The sequence below is a fragment of the Myotis daubentonii genome, chromosome 3 (assembly GCF_963259705.1).
Source record: "Myotis daubentonii chromosome 3, mMyoDau2.1, whole genome shotgun sequence".
Lineage (NCBI taxonomy): Eukaryota > Metazoa > Chordata > Mammalia > Chiroptera > Vespertilionidae > Myotis > Myotis daubentonii.
This window is the reverse complement of record NC_081842.1, coordinates 125222482-125240496: the sequence shown is the minus strand read 5'-3', so window position 1 is coordinate 125240496 and position 18015 is coordinate 125222482. Positions and strand designations below refer to the sequence as shown.

Below are 18015 nucleotides of genomic sequence, written 5' to 3'. Positions count from 1 at the left end.
TAAAGAGCTTATTATCCTTTATCCACCTGGTTTGTAGTTTGTGTGGGATCACAAGGTGTCATTGACTAACCACATCCACAAAGCACATCATTAATCCACGATGATCAAGGTGGGGGGGTTCTGGTGAAGGGTTCTAATATCTCCCTCTTCATCCCTCCCCAAAATCTGGAATACTTATTCTATTGAGCTATTACACCAGTTTTAACACCTTCCTCATGTTATGTTTAAATAAATAAATAAATTTAAGAAAACCATTTTAAAATTATGCACAGTTGCAGTCTAGAAAACTTAAGGTGGCGCCTTGTAGTATCAATTTTAGGAGCTTTATTTGGTGCACTTAACGCAACTGGTAATTGCAAAATCCACTTCGCCCGTGTAAGTGAAAAATATAGACTGTTACCTTGTTGGCTGTATGAAATTCTGCACTTGATATTTAGCATATATTCTACCTTCATTACTTCTGGCAATTTGTCCTGTCTTAGCACTCAGTTGCATTCTTTTTCTTTTCTTTCCTGTTCATTATGCTTTAATTCCGAGGACCATATGAGGGTTGACTACATTAAAAAATTTAAAAATTTGTATAGGCAAACCATTTTCTTAAGTTGATGGCCAAATGTTAAAATGTTATTTTTCATATCATTTATAATCTTGTCACAGTTCACTTAAACGAATTTTGGGCAGATTTCAATGAGAATTATCTTCCAAAGTAGTTTTTTTTTCCCCTCTGGGATGGGGTGGGGGGGTAATTTTTCCACAATTAGTATGTGTGGTGCAGAATTTCATGCAAATGAGGTGTGCCAGCAGTGTGATATTTTAAACGTATTTAAACGACGAATGCACAAACTTGCTGCTGCTTAGATCACTGCAGCTTCTAGGACCCAGTTTCTTTTAATGATTTAAAACAAAACAAACAAAAATATAAAAAATAATTGTGCCTGAAATGAATCCTTAAAAGATGCCATGAAACTACAAAAGAGAAGTGAAGTAGGAGAGACTGTTAAGCTAGACGGGGTGCAAAGATCACACTGTTACCAGCTTCTTGTGTGTTTTCTGATAAGGGCTCTTGATTTCCATCATCTAGTCCAGATTGTGATAGCAATGGGATGGCGTTATGCAATACTGGATCGGGGAGGGGCTCTGTGATCATTATAAACCTTAGTCAAATGCACTGCTTGGAATGGGGCTTGAAATGCTGCATATTCTTGCTCCCACAAAGCTGGTGGGCTGGCTAATAACGTTTCCTAAGATTCTGCTAGCCACACTGATCTCAGTCCTCTTCTTGTTTCTATCGGATCTCAGAAAAGACAGGACTAATGGGGCTCTTGGACTGACAATACTGACATCCATGATGATAGTCAGTGGCTCCATGAAAGAAAAATAAGATTTTAGCAAATCTGTTGGCAAGCTTTCCTTCCTTTTTTCCTTTAAAATGCTTACTGGCACCTTCAATTTTGAAGGTTCTCTTAGTCACAGAAAAAACAAGAAAAGCAAGTCACTGCATTATGTAATTCTTCTCCTAGGGCTCTTATGCTAAAATCTACTCAGTGATTTAGAGTAAATTGTGCTAAAGAGGTAGAAACCGAACTGCAGGGCCCCATGAAACTCTGCTCAAATCCCTTTTATATATGAGGGAGCAGGCTCATGGACTACAAATAAATTATTGAAGGTTAAAACAACTAAGTAAATTTCAGAGCAGAAACTAGAATTCAATAAATATTTTATGTGGAGAACATCTAATTCTTTACTGCAATGTGAAATAGGTAACTCAGACCTTATAACACAACCAAAATACCAAAACAAGCAAGCCTGAGCCCAAAGGCAAGGGAGCTGCCATGATTATGAAGTACTCAGCAATCCTGGGTAAATTGGTTACTATGGAAACTGGGGCCACCTTTACCCCAGGGTCATTTCCCAACCCAACTGAGGTAATAGGACATGATGAAGGGATTTTGATGATGTTCAAGGTCAGGCAGGCAGAATTTTGCGCTGTCAATTATGGGGCCCCCATTGTGACCCTGTGCTTTCACATGGCAACATTAGAACTACACTCTAGGAGTATGACCGCAGCAGCTCAGAATGTAGCCCTGATGTAAGTCCTTTTACAGTCCCCCCAATTCCAATCCCTGGGATTGGATTACATCTATTCTGGTTTGCTACTATCCAGAGGCATATGGAAGAAGCAAACAAAAATCATTCGTAGGGGAAGATACCCATAAACCTCAAATCTTACATAATAAAAGTCAAATATGCAAATTGTCCCCTCTAGTTGTAGTCCCCTCAACAGGGAGACCAGGAGTTTGACCGCTCACTATGACGTGTGCTTACCACCAGGGGCAGTATGTAATACGGTGGGTGTTGGCCATGTGGCGCTGGCAGCAGGCAGCAGTGGAGGGGTTGCTGCCCCAATGGGCTCTAACTCGAGAAAGAGCTGGACCATGGTGGGAGGGTAGAGCAGTGAGTGGGCAGCACCAGTCCAAAGCTGGTGTGACCAGCTGAGATGGGCGACAATGGGGTGCCGCTCAGCTCCCAAGTGCTGAGGGTGAAAGCACAAATAGCAATATTAAAGTATTTCTTCTAATTATTTCCCCTTCAACGTGCATGAATCTGTGCACCGGGCCCACTAGTTATTTTTACAATCAGCTTTTCTAAGTACACTATTTCGCACATAATCAAAGATAAGTGGGATGGATGAAGAGCTATGACAACATGAATATAAATCAGCATGAAAAAACAGATAATACATACAAGTACAGGGGCTCTAAATATTGGAATAATCACACACAAATTATAAAACAACACTTTTTTTTATCAGGTTGATAAAAACCAAGGTTAAACATTTCAGCAGATAACTAAAAATTTTAAAGATAATGCATTATTTAATAAAAATGAAATAGAGCCCAGCCAGGTATCGCTCAGTGGTTGAGCGCTGACCTATGAATCAGGAGTTCATGGTCGATTCCCAGTCAGGGCACATGCCTGGGTTATGGGCTCGACCCCCAGTTGGAGTTGTGTAGAAGGTGAGAGATGATTCTCTCTCATCATTGATGTTTCTATTTCTCTCTCCTTCTCCTTCTATCTCTGAAATAATTTTAAAATATTTTTTAAAAAAGATCAAAAATGAAATAGAACTCTAAAACTCAAAAATATAACACATGAAAAACTAAATACGTAGATAAATTTATCAACAAACTAAATAGAAAAAAGTTAATTGTCAGACCAGAAAAAATTACCTATAATTTCTTCGAGAAAGACAACTATAATGAGTAAACCCAAGAAGGACAATAGAATGGAAAATATAAAAGGAGGGATAAGAATATTGAAAATAGTCAGTAAGAAGATGTTTAACAGGAAAAGAAAAGGCAAGAGACAATATAGTGCAGAATAATATTTAAAGATGTAACATTCAAAATGTGTATTCTAAAACTTATTTATTAACACATCAATTCACAGATTTTAGAAATCCTACTCAACCACCAAACAGAATACTACAATGAAATCCATCTCTACTCACATTCCAATGAAATTACAGAAAACCAAAGAAATGATCATGAAAGATATAAAAAGACAAAGTACCCTCAGAGGAGCAATAGTTAGCAGGACAATATATAAATCAACAGAAATTATGTGAACCAGAGATTACAGACTGATTTAACATGCTGAAACAACATCACCCAAAACTCCTACCAATCCAGAATTATTCTATGCCCAGGAAAAATATTCCCTAAGATTTATTCACTCAAACAAAAACTGAGAGAGACTTAAAAAAATTCTAGAGAATATTATTTTTGCAAAAGCACATTAGAATTGTAGGAAAAGAATAAGAGCAAGAAAATATTTAAAAATAAATTTAAATAAATATTGACCATATAAAACAACAGTAATAATGTCTGCAGAATTTCAAACATACACAAAATTAAAATAAAGGAAACCATTGATGTTGGGGAAGAAAAATAGAGGTAGCATTTCTGGAGTCCTTGCATTTTCTGTGAAGAGAGTAAAAGTACAATTACCATCACTATCTGCTTAATGACATTTTGGTCAACAACAGAGTGCATCTACCTTGGTGGTCCCACATGGTCATAATGGAGCTGAGAATTTCCTATTGCCTGGTGATTGTAGACACCATAGCACTATAGTGCAAGGCATTACTTATGTGTTTGTGGTGATGCTGGTATAAACAAACTTGCTGCACTGCCAGTCATAGAAAAAAGTGTAGCATATACAATTATGCACAGTACATGATATTTGATAATGATAGTAAATGTAGTTATTATAGTATAACTTTTATCATTATTTTAGAATGGGTAACTTTTCCATTTATGAAAGAAGAATGTGCTTAAAACAGAATGAAATATTACAATGGCACCTGCCGCATACATTTTGAGTTTATTGTGCTTCTTGATTGAATCATTTTCTCTTGTGCTGGACTTAATCTCATGCTGTTTTTTACAGTAAAATGCTGTACAGAGTTTTAGCTTTGGAAAAATAAGATATACCACACTGCTGAAATCCAGATTAGGCTGAACTGTCTAGGTTTGTGTAAGTGCACTTTATGATGTTTGCACTACAACCAACTTTGTTAACAACATGATTATTAAAACATAGCTCAAAGGTAGGTATCACATATCTGTACAATTATATTCGACTAGATGTCCAGTGCATAAATTCATGCATGGGTGGGGTCCCTCCCGGCCAATTGGAGTGTCTCACCCAGTCCCAATTGTGACCAGAAGCAGAGAAGGACTGTGGGAGGTTGGCCAGCCACAAAAGATTGGCTGTGTGAGTGAACTGACCACCAGGTCAGTCTGCCCCTTCGTGGTCAGTGCACATCATTGTTACCGGCCAGTGGTCCAATCATCCAGTTGTCCAGTAGTAATGGTCACTTAAGCTTTTATATATATAGACTAGAGGCCCGGTGCACAAAAATTTGTGCACTTGGGGTGGGGGGGTCCCTCAGACCAACCTGTGTCCTCTCGCAGTCTGGAATTCCTCGGGGGATGACCACTTGCTGGCTTAGGTCTGCTCCCTGTGGTATTGGTTCTAAGCTGGCATTCAGACATTGCTCTGGCAGCCTGGGAGCCTTCAGGGTACGTCCGCTTGCCAGCGGGGAACAGACCTAAGCTGCTGTCGGATATCTTAGCGCTTCTGAGGAAGCTGGAGAGGCTCCCACCATCACCACTGTAGTGGCAGCCATCAACCTAGCTTGTGGGTGAGCAGAGCTCCTTCTGTGGGAGCGCACTTACCCCAGAGGGCAGCTCATGCATTGGCCATCTGCCCCTGGTGTTCAGTGTGTGTCATAGTGACCAGTAATTCCCAGTCGTTCTGCTTTTAGGGTCAGTTTGCATTTTACCCTTTTATAATATAGGAGTATCTGGTCAGCCTGGGTGAGGGGCTGATGGCTGTTTGCAGGTTGGCCACAGCCCCTTCAGTGTAGGGGTCCCCGCTGAGGTGCCTGGCCAGCCTGGGTGAGGGCCTGAGGGCCATTTTCAGGCTGGCCACACCCCCTTCAGGTGGGGCTGGGGGTCCTGCTGGGGTGCCTCACCAGTCTGGGTGAGTGGTCTATGGCAGTTTGAAGGCTGGCCATAGCCCCTTCAGGGTGGGGGTACCCACTGGGCTTCCTGGCCAGCCTGGGTGAGGGGCTGATGGCAGTTTGCATGCTGGCCACAGCCCCTTCAGGGTGGGGGGTCCTGCTGGGGTGCCTGGCCAGTCTGGATGAGGGGCTGAGGGCTGTTTTCAGGCTGGCTAAGCCCCCCAGCGGGGACCCTCACCCCATGAGAGTGTGGCCAGCCTAGGTGAGGGGCTGATGGCAGTTTGCAGGCTGGCTACAACCCCCAGCCACCAAGCTCCCAGTGGAGGCTGCCTGGAAGCAGGTATCTGGGGTTTATTTGTCTTCTATAATTGAAACTTTGTTGCCATGAGCAGAGGCCACAGCTGGCTCTGGGAAGGCAGGAAGCTTGGCTTCCTCCATCGCCTGGGCAGCCTCCTGCTTGCTCTAGGTCTGTGGCTGCCGTCTGCCATCTTAGTTCGGTTAATTTGCATATAGTCGCTCTGATTGGGTGCTGGGTGTGACTTAGGTCATAGTGAAGGTACGGTCAATTAGCATCTTTGTCTTTCATTAGTGTAGATTTTGATAGGTCAAGGATGCATTTCGTACTAAGTAACCAAAAGAAGAATAGTGATAGGGTTTATAACTTCCATAATAAACCAAAGAGAAAAAAGATTAAAAAAAAAATTACACAACCAATCCAAAAAGAGGGAAGAAAAAAGATACACAGAACAAGAATGACAAATAGCAAAATATCACATTAAATCTAAAATATTTCAGTAATTATTTAAATGTGAAATTACTAGCCTTATCTAGTTTGGCTAAGTGGGTAGAGTATTGGCCTGTGGATTTAAGGATCCTGTGTTCGATTCCAGTCAAGGGCCCTTGCCTGGGTTGTGGGCTTGATCCCCAGCAGGGGGTCTACAGAAGGCAGCTGATCAATGACTTTCTCATCATTGGTGTTTCTATCTCTCTCCTTCTCCCTCTCCCTTACTCTGTTAAATCAAAAAAGATATTCTTAAAAAATAAATGTGAAATGACTAAATATTTCAGTTAAAAGACAAAAATGGTTAGGCTAGATTGAAAAAATATTGTATGGTGTCTATAGAAAATATATGTATAACATAAAAAAATACAATTAGGAAAATAGAATGGAAAGATATATGATGCAAATACTAACCATAAAAGTAGGTGTAGCTGTGATTATTAGGTAAAGTAGGTTTTCCTGTTCTAGTGATAAAGACAGACACTTTATATGGTAAAATGTTTCAGATCCCTAGGAAAATATAACCAGTCTAAATTTGTATGCACCCAATAACAAGCCCTCAAATTTATACAAAAAATATAAAAGGATAAATTAGTTAGCAATTTGACAAGATAAGAATGTATGTTGCCATCACTTACTCAAAATTTAATGAAGATCCTAGGTGATATAGTAACTCAAGAAAAACAAAATATATAAAAACTTGAAAGTAAAACCAAATCTTAAAATATTTCCGATGAATATTTTCATCTAAATCTAAATTATTAGAACTTAAAAGTGAGTTAAGTAAGGCGTTGCTGGTTACAAGTGAAGTAACACAGCTAATTTGTATTTCTATGAGTTACAAAGTTTTAAAAAATGTTTTCAGAAGCATTTATAATGATGTAAAAAATGTTCAAATGCTTAGGAATAAATTCATCAAAATAAGTTAAGAAATTCTATACAGAAAACTGAAATCATTTTTGAGAGAAAATAAAGTAGTTCTGAATAAATGGAAAGCTATACCATGGTCATGATTCATTATTGAAATGTCAATTGATCTATATAATCAATGCAATTTCAATTAAAAAACAGGTTTTCTTTGTTTAGTTTTTCATTTGGTGAAACATGGCAAGTGATTCTAATCTATCTATATAATAGAGGAATATGTAAAATAGCCGGATCATCACGACCAAACAGCAGGGACATCAGGCTGCGCCCCCTACCCCATGGTGCTTGACAGTGGACCTCAGGCTATGACCCCACGCTCACCCCAGAGCCAGGCCTGGGAAAATCAGCTCATGCCGTCTGCTTGACAGGGTTTGACAGGGGACCTAAGACTGTACCCCCATCTGGTGCCAGTATGGGGGACCTGAGGTTTTGCTCTCTGCGAGGATTAGCTGGACAAGGGGTGAGGCTGGCTGAGTCTGGGTCTTATCCAATGGGGGTGGGGCCAGCCAGGTCTGGGTCTCTTGTGTTTTCTAAGCACTTTCGGGTGGTGGGTGGGAACTTGACACTTGGTCCTGCAGCATGCCCCAGACTCTGACAGGAGGGAGATTTTCATATACATTTTACTAATTTTCTTTCATCTCTGACACTTCTATTATAAAGGGCAAATATCAATATTAAAATATTTCCTCTAATTAATTCCTTTTTAATGTGCACAAATTTTCTATACGGGGCCACTAGTACTTATATAACAAGGTAAAAGGCCAAGAATATTCAAGAAAATATTGAAGAATCCAATGAAAGGACATACTTAATAGAATAACAACTTATTCTAAAGCTGTGGAAATAAGATAAAGTGGGTTCTTGTGCAAAGGTGGTCAGAAATGGAACAAAACAGAGAGCCCAGCAATATGAACCCTGCTTTATGATGCGCATCATCCCTGTTTGCTCAAAACAGACTGTTTAAGTCTCTTATTCTACTACAATAATTAGCAATGCCCTTTTTTTACTCTCAAAATCTAATCAATTTAAATAATAAATCTTATGGCCACCATATTTCTGACAAATGTGGTCTCCAAAGTTGGGAGTAAAGAGAGGAAATTTTCAATAAATTGTTCTGGAACCTTTGGGAATCATATGAAAAAATGTTAAAGTTGATTTCTGCATTAAACCAATCAGATGGACAGTAGACTTAATTGTGAAAGCAAAACAGCAAGGTTTTAGAAGAAAATATAAAAATGCTAGTGACCTGGTGCAAAAAAATCGTGTACATATAAAGGGAATTAATTAAAGGAAATATTTTAATATTTCTATTTGCCCTTTCTCTATAATAGAAGTGTCAGAGATGAAAGAAAATTAGTAAAATGTATATGAAAATCTGCCTCCTGCCTGAGTTTGGGGCGTGCTACAGGAATCAGAGTCAAGTCCCTACCCACTCAAACGTGCCTCCAAATCACAGGAGACCCAGACCGGGCCAGCCCACCCCCATTGGGCTAGATCCAGACCTGGGCAGCCCTACCCCTGTAAAGCTATGCTGAGAGGGTGGTGCAACTTCAGATCACCCGGCCCAGGACCAGGGCGGGGGATTCATCCTGAGGTCCCCTGGCCTGGGCCATGGGGTGCAGCCTGAGGTCACTGATTAAGCCCCACCAGGAGGGTGCATAGCCTAAGGTCTATGGCCCAGGGTGGGGTGCATGTTCTGAGGTCTCCTGGCTCGGCCCTCTGGTAAGGGCGTGGCCTGAGGTCCCCTTTCAACATCCACTGGGTGGTGGGCATGGCCTGAGGTCCCCATTAAGCCCCATCGGGCAGTGGGCACCGCCTGAGTTCCCCTGTCAAGCCCTGCCAGACAGGAGTGCGTACTCAGGCCCCACTGCCTGGTGCCAGGGTGTGGGGCATGGCCTGAGGTCCCCTGACCAAGTCACGTAGCGAGGGGTGAGGCCTGAGGTCTCCCGTCAAGCCCTGCCAGGTCGGGGGCATGGCCTGATGTCCCCTCTCTAGCCCCATCAGACAGGGGGCACAGCCTCAGGCCCCCTGTCCTGGCCCATTGCCACACAGCCTCAGGTCACTGCTGATTGCTCAGTTAGGCTCATTATAGGAACTGGACCTCCACTGTGGGTACAGCCATCTTGTGTTACAGAATCCCTGCCTTCACTGTGGGCACAGCCATCTTGACCATTATGGTGTGGCAGTCAATTTGCATACACCCTCTTTATTAGATAAGATAACTTCATGTACTTGTGGAGAGAATGATTTCTTATCAAGACACACACACACACACACACACACACACACACACACACACATTTTTTGTTAGATTTGTTCCTAAACATTTGACATTTTTTATGTAAACTGAACCAAAAAAAATCCTAAGAACTTCAGTTCTGCAGAACAGATCGTGCAGAGAAAGGAAAGGCAAGCTTCAGGAGAGTCGATGTAAACCAGCACTTCAAGGAAGGGTGACATCTGAGACAATGTTCCCAAAGGCAGGACTGCCATTCTAGAGCATTTGCCACTCGTTATTTCCCAATTGTGACTCCTGAGACAAAAGATACCTACTAAAAAAGGCTAAAATTAAACAACAACAACAACAACAAAAGAAACCATATCAAAAGGAGCAAAGAAGGAAGGAGCAGAGCAGAGCTGTCTACCTACAGGGAGAGGGCTGCCTGGCCCTTGCAGCTGTGCTCACTTCACAGCATTCTGTGTCACAATAAAGCTTCCTTCTTCACTTCACCCACATTGGAGATTCCTGTTGGCGTTGACTTGGCACCAATGCCCGTCAGTTGACACAATCTACCACTGAAAAATACATATGGAAGGCAGCCAAACTTTGTGAAGTCACACTTTGGGAGAACTGGATCCTAAATATTTTCAGATTTTTTATATACCAGAATCACAGCCTCAGGTTACCTACTAGGTGTATCAGTTAATAATGCAGATTTTTTTCAATAGATGGAGTTACACATATGTTGATATATATGCAATGTGGTATGTATGCTCTTTTGTGGTATTGACAGCAAGCTTCAAAACTTCAATGTCAAATTTGCTGAAGGTGTTAACATCATAGATATTTTTACGCTTAAAAATATTGAATTTTGTGCCAAAAAAGAGCATTTGAAGAAGTTTTAATTCATTACTTTATTTTGAAGAAAAAGTTATCATACACTTTGGAAAGCTTATGGTGAACATGTTTCATCTCAAGATACTTGTGAACGCTGGTTTAAATGCTTTAAAAGTGATGATTTCGATTTGAACAACATAGAAGGTCTAGTTCAACCAAAAGAGTTTGAAGACCAACAATTGCACACATTATTGGGTGAAGATGAATGTCAAACTCAAAAACAACTTGCAGAAAAATTAAATGTTGCTCAACAAACAATTTCCAATCATTCACAAGCAATGGGAAAGACTTTAAAGGAAGGAAAATGGGTGCTACATCAACTGAACGAAAGAAAAATGGAAAACAGCAAAGTCATCAGTACAAGGTTGCTTCAATGGCATGAAAGAAAGTGTTTTTGAATTGATTGATGACTGGCAATGAAAAGTGGATTTATTTTGAGAATCTCAAATGCACAAAATCATGGGTTGATCCAGGTCAAACATCAACATCTACTGCAAGGCCAAATAGCTGCGGAAAGAAGATAATGCTATGGTGGGATCAGGAAGGTGTGGTGTATTATGAGCTTCTAAAAGCAGGAGAAGACCAAGAAACCAAGATGGCAGCATAGGTAACACCGGAAATTGCTGCCGCCCACAAGAACTTCAAAAATACAATGAATATACAAAACGGAGATCATCCAGAACTACAGGAAGGCTGGCTGAGTGAAAACCCTACAACTAGAAGGAAAGACAATTCATTGTAGCCTTAACACTAACTTTAAAAAAAAAGAAAGAGAAAAGCACACTGAGACTCAGAGGAGCTGCCGAAGTAAAGTGCAGAGGTACGGAGGCTCAAGCGTGTGCGGAAAGGGGCTGGCACCTGAGGACTCGGCTGTCTTTTTGAATTGGGAGGGAGTCACAAGCTCCCGAATTCTCTGAACTCCAGTTCCAGGAGAGTCTCTGGGGACCCAGGACTCATATGGGGAGAAACTGGACTGTCTGGCAGCAGGCAGAATTCGGAACTTGAGGGCGGCTTTCCCTCAGAGGTGCTTGCAGCGATTACCAGGACACTGAGACACAGGGCCCCTTAGGGCAGGGCTGAGGATCAGCCATAGCTGCTTGCTCCTCCCTGTTGATCCTCTGAGACCCAGCCCCACCCAGGCTGCAGCAGAGGCTTTTACATATGAATGCCCTGGCCCTTTGCAATCTGAAAATTACCTAACAAATTGCAGCTGGGCCAGACAGACCCAGAACTTCCAAGAGAAGGCCCAAGGCCCCACAGCAGCTTGCATTGCTTCACAGCTGGGCCTCATCTGAGCACCTCCAAACCCCCGAAAAAGGGAGGGGAATCTGCAGATCTCTTCATAGCTCCTGCTGGGCAGCCTCAGGAAGAGGCTAAATTACCACCTCCTTAGATCCAAGAGCCAGTGTACCCAGTGGTCAGAGGGGGACCATCCAGATCACAACTCCTCAGATCCATAAGGGACACACTTAGGGGGCAGACTCAGAGAGCACCAAAACCCCACTGAAGCAAGTCTTGCCTCAGAAGGGTGTCTTCAGCACAGAAGTTCTCCCACTGCAGACACAGCTGATTCTCCAATTGGCCTGGAGGTTAATTCATCCCAGTGATAACTACTACAATGAAGGCTTAACTACAACAAGACTGTGCACAAAGCCCACAAAGGGGTGCACCAAGCGTGTACACCTGAGGTAATTGGGGAGGCTGAGCCACTGGGCCCTATAGGACACCTGGCACACAAAGCCACTCTACCAACACAGGGAAGCATAAAAAATGCGGAGACAAAGAAACAGGTCACAAATGACAGAAATGGAGGAAAGCAAATGACTGGATATAGAGTTCAAAACCACACTTATAAGGTTTTTCAAGAATTTTCTGGAAATCGATAAATTTAGTGAGACCGTGGAGGACATAACAAAAGACCAACTAGAAATTAAGCATACACTGACTGAAATAAAGAATAATATGCAGAGATCCAACAGCAGAAAAGATGATCCCAAGAATCAAGTCAAAGATTTGAAATACGAAGAAACAAAAATTACCCAACCAGAAAAACAAAAAGAAAAAAGAATCCAAAAATATGAAGATAGTGTAAGGAGCCTCTGGGACAACTGCAAGCGTACCAACATCCGAATTATAGGGGTGCCAGAAGAAGAGAGAGGGCAAGATATTGAAAACCTACTTGAAGAAATAATGACAGAAAACTTCCCCTACCTGGTGAAAGAAGTAGACTTACAAGTCCAGGAAGTGAAGAGAACCCCAAACAAAAGGAATCCAAAGAGAACCACACCAAGACATATCATCATTAAAATGCCAAGAGTAAAAGACAAAGAGAATCTCAAAAGCAGCAAGAGAAAAAAAGTCAGTTACCTACAAGGGAGTACCCATACGACTGTCAGCTGATTTCTCAACAGAAACTTTGCAGGCCAGAAGAGAGTGGCAAGAAATATTCAAAGTGATGAATAGCAAGAACCTACAACCAAGGTTACTTTATCCAGCAAAGTTATCATTCAGAATTGAAAGTCAGATAAAGAGCTTCACAGATAAGAAAAAGCTAAAGGAGTTCATCACCACCAAACCGGCATTATATGAGATGCTGAAAGGTATCCTTTAAGAAGAGGAAGAAGAAGAAAAAGGTAAAGATACAAATTATGAACAGCAAATAAATATCTGTCAACAAGTGAATCTAAAAATAAAGTGAATACAAAATCTGATGAACAGAGTAAACTGGTGAATATAATAGAACCAGGGGCATGGAAAGGGAGTGGACTGACAATTGTTGGGGGGAAAGGGGTGTGGGGGTGTAGGAAGAGACTGTACAAAAATCGTACACCTATGGATGAGGACAGTGGGAGGGGTAAGGGCAGAGGGTGGGGTGGGAACTGAGTGGAGGAAAGCTATGGGGGGGGGGAGAGGAACAACTGTAATAATCTGAACAATAAATATTTAATTTAAAAAAAATAAAAATAAAACCAGGAGAAACCGTTAATACTGATCGCTACCTACAACAAATAATCAATTTGAACTATGCTTTGATTAAGAAAAGACCAGAATGGGCCTGAAGGCATGGCAAAGTAATTCTGCTTCTTGATAACGCACCACCACACACTTCAAAACCAGTTAAAGACATGTTAAAAGATTGTGCCTGGGAAGTATTAACCCACCGCCATATTCACCAGACCTTGCACATTCAAATTACCACTTGTTCTGATCAATGGCACATGCACGTTCTGAACAGCACTTCAAAACATATGAAGAAGTAGAAAATTGGGTCTCTGAATGGTTTGCCTCAAAACAAGATGAGTTCTATTGGCACGATATCCACAAATTACCTGAAAGATGGGGGAAATGTGTAGCTAGTGATGGATGTTACTTTGAATAAAGCACTTTTGATGTTTATCTTGAAATTATGGTGTTTTCTTTCATTATAAAATCTGCATTATTAACTGATACAGATTCCTAGAAAGCGGAAGCATTTGACACCACACCAGATGGGACCTGGGAAGCACCCAGTCTGCCAGGAGGCACACAGGGGTGAAGGCGAAGCCTTCTGGAATTCTTGCAGGTAGTAATGGGCAAGGCAGGATAGGTACACTAGGTTTAAATTAGATGGTGTAAATAATTTTGGGCTATGAGCTGGCTATAAAAGTAGTCTCTAGTGGTTTGGTACCTGTGCAGGGATAGTTTCCAGTAGGACTTGGAAATTTGGCCTCTAAGAGTCTGATAAATAAGATATTTGAGAGAGTGGTCACTGAATTTATATCAATGGTACACTCGCAGGAGCATCAGGGGGCCATTCGCTATCTCTAGGAATTAGCAGATTAAGGCCCCAACTCCCAGAGCATGGAGAACACAGAAAATAAGAAAATATAGTCAGTACAATCCTGCTAGCTCTCCAAAGAAAACTCCACTGACTTCAAACCCTAAGGGTTAGTTCTGCCTGTTGTTGAACTTTCTATAATCAAACCACCCAGCTTTCTGTGTCTGTTCTTTCATTCAACAGTGCAGCTTTCAAATGCAGCCGTGTTGCTGTGCATTGCTGTAGTTTGCTTATTTTTATTACTATATATTATTCTGTTGTATTGATTAGTCTGTTCTTCTGCTGATGGGCATTTATGTGGTTTCCAAATATGGGTCTAAGAGAAAGCACGTTGCTATGAACATTCTTGTCTTTTAATTTTTTTTTCTCCAATTGCAGTTCAGTTTGGGTGTGTTTTGCTTCCTTGTCTTCTAATTCGCTAATTCGGTCCTCCGCTTCTCCTAGTCTACTATTGAAACTTTCGATGGTGTTTTTTATTGCAGCTATATCACTCTTCATTTCTTCTTTGTTCTTACCTAAGTTATGGATTTTTTCATCCATTTCTTTTTGATTCTTACATAAGTTGTTGATTTTTTCCATCTGTTTCTTCTTGCTTTTTGCATAAATTGTTGATTTTTTTCCTCCATCCGGTTTATGCACTATAAGACCCTTAATCTGAATTCTTTTTCTGTCATGTTTCATGCCTCAAAATCACTTAGCTGCTTTTCTGGCAAGTCCTCCTTTTCTTTCTTTTGGGGGTTTCTTTGTCTACCCATGTTTGATCTCACCGACATATCTAGATGTTGAGTCATTCAGTGGCTGCTACCTGGGTGGCAGTGGCTCCTCGGGCTGCGGATGTTCCTCGGGCGGTTGTGGTAGCAACTGCTCCTCAGTTGGCAGCAGCTCCTCTGGTGGGTTCTGTTTACAGCTGTGGTGGCTCATCTGGCTGGTGGGGGGAGGCTTCACACACAGCTGCTGTTCGTCAGACAGAGGGTGTGGTGATCAGGAGGCTGCTGTTCCTTGGATCTATGAACATTCTTATACATGTTTCCAGGTGCACGTGCTCGCACACATTTCACTCTGCAGGGAGATTCCTGCATGGGAGCTCAGGTAAGCATGTGCTCATTTGGTAGTTATATCAAACACCGTACCTTCCTGAGTGTGTAAGTATCTCTGAGCTTTGATTGTGGCTCTTTATATTTTAAATTCACAAGGAGAACACTCTGATGTTATTTGATAGAACAGTTACTTTGCCTCCACACTAGAGAGTAAATGTATTGATTGATTGATGTATAATGATCAATTTTCTCTGAACCTTATATACAGTATCCACATTGACTTAGGAAATGCTTTGTTTTCTATTTAACCCAGATTGCTAACTCCAGGTGAGCACAAATACAACATGGCAGGAGAAAAAATAAAATTCAGAAAACTTTTTCTTCAACTACTGTGTCTCATATTTTTATTTAACAACTTCTCAGAGCAGCCTCTCTTTCCTGACTTTCTCACATTGACCTCTTTGAAGAAGCCAGTGAGTGGTTCTCTGGTTCTGTGAGAAATGGTGGAGAGCATGCCAGGTTTGATCAAAATACTTGAATTTAGCAGTAAGTGGCTTTCAATAAGCATTGGTTTCTTTATTTAATAAACTGTAAATCAGTCTAAAATATTCATTATTAAGCTCTTCTTGCTTTTTAAAAAAGTCTAAGGAGAATATTGTTGTCACTGATTATTGGACCTTCCTTGACCCTTTTCATGATAAATAACTTCTGGAGTAAAAAACAAACAAACAAAAATCTACAATCCGTTGCACGTTATATTATCCATAGTAGCACATGCATACACACACACACACACACACACAAAATAGGACTTTTTCTTTGTTGTCGTTTCATGTTGAGATTTGTAAGAAAACAGGGGGCAAGTTTCATGAATGCAGAATTATTTCATACCTTCAACCACTTTAAATTTTGGTGAAGTTGAATTCCCAGACATTTAAAGTGGGAAACAAACCAACAACCCACAGAAATAGTGGTGTAGCCATCACTGTGAGAAGAATATGGGATAAATTCATTTTGGATTCTAAAGATAGTGACATCAAGGTTGTTTGGACCTGGGGACCCTGATACAGAAGATACCTACCAAGAAGGACTCCTCCTGGCTAAATAGACTCAAATTTATAAGACAGACCCTTGCAGCCATTGCTATGGAAGGAAGAGGGGAGGGAAGGGGGGCTCACCAGGAGGGCACTTCAAGGAGAAGACTGCACTGAACTGCCTGCCTGCACTGTGTTCCTGCATCTGAGCCTGTCCTTAGAACGGAGTCCCTACAACAATGGTTCTCAAACTTGGCTGCACATTAGAATCACCTGGGAATCTTTTTAAAATTCTGATTTCTGTGCCTCATCCTCGGAAATTCTGTTTCTTTGTTCTGGCGTGGGGCCACAACATTAGCAACAAAGAGACAGGATTTCTGGAGGATGAGGCCTAGAAATTGGGATTTTTAAAGGATTCCCAGGTGATTCTAATGTGCAACCAAGGTTGAGAACCACTGATCTAGAATATGTCTCAACCTTTTTTTTATTTAAACATCTTTTTTTAAATTGTTTTATTACTTAAAGTATTACAAAGAATATTACATATTTCTCCTTTTTTTTCCTGCCCTTGACAATCCCCTGGCCTCCCCTACCCCCCAGTGTCTTATGTCCATTGGTTATGCTTATATGCATGCATACAAGTCCTTTGGTTGATCTCTTACCCCCCTCTGTTCTTCCCCCCAACCCTCTCCGGCCTTCCTGATCCAGTTTGACAATCTGTTTGAGGCAGTTCTGCCTCTGTATCTATTATTGTTCAAAAGTTTATAATGGTCTCTATTATCCATGAATGAGTGAGATCATGTGGTATTTTTCCTTCATTGACTGGCTTATGTCACTTAGCATAATGCTCTCCAGTTCCATCCATGCCGTTGCAAATGGTAAGAGTTCCTTCCTTTTTAGAGCAGCATAGTATTCCATCATGTAGATATACCACAGTTTTCTAATCCATTCATCTACTGATGGGCACTTAGGCTGTTTCCAGATCTTAGCTATGGTGAATTGTGCTGCTATGAACGTAGGGGTGAATATAACCTTTCTGATTGGTGTTTCTGGTTTCTTGGGATATATTCCTAGAAGTGGGATCACAGGGTCAAATGGGAGTTCCATTTGTAGTTTTTTGAGGAAATTCCATACTGTCTTCCATAGTGGCTGCACCAGTCTGCATTCCTACCAGCAGTGCAGGAGTGTTCCTTTTTCTCCACATCCTCTCCAGCACTTGTCGTTTGTTGATTTGTTGATGATAGCCAGTCTGACAGGTGTGAGATGGTACCTCATTGTTGTTTTGATTTGCATCTCTCAGATGATTAGTGACTTTGAGCATGTTTTCATATGTCTCTTGGCTTTCTGAATGTCCTCTTTTGAAAGGTGTCTATTTTGATCCTTTGCTCATTTTTTGATTGGATTGTTTATCTTCCTTCTGTTGAGTATTATGAGTTCCCTATAAATTTTGGAGATTAGGCCCTTATCAGATATGACATTGGCAAATATGTTTTCCCACGCAGTGGGCTTTCTTGTTGTTTTGTTGATGGTTTCTTTTGCTGTGCATAAGCTTATATCTCAATCTTTAAGACTGAGGCTTTCCCCATTCAATTGGAACTGTACATGTCTATCCTTATCAGCATTTTCACTAACCAATCAGAGCAGCTCCATTCTGACCAATCAGGACAGTGCTTTTTGGAGTAATCAAACTTTGAGGACTTGGAGTCTTCCTTTGCATGAGGATGGACCAACCAGAGACCAGGAGTGGGGACTTCTCTCTAAGCCAGCTTCT

General features: G+C 41.2%; 1 protein-coding gene across 1 annotated transcript in view; it reads left to right on the top strand.

The window, feature by feature from the left end:
• The window catches only part of LOC132230650 (leukocyte elastase inhibitor-like), a 38308-nt gene that overhangs the window by 9297 nt on the left and 10996 nt on the right, over window positions 1-18015 (top strand). The gene's annotated exons all lie outside the window — the stretch shown is intronic.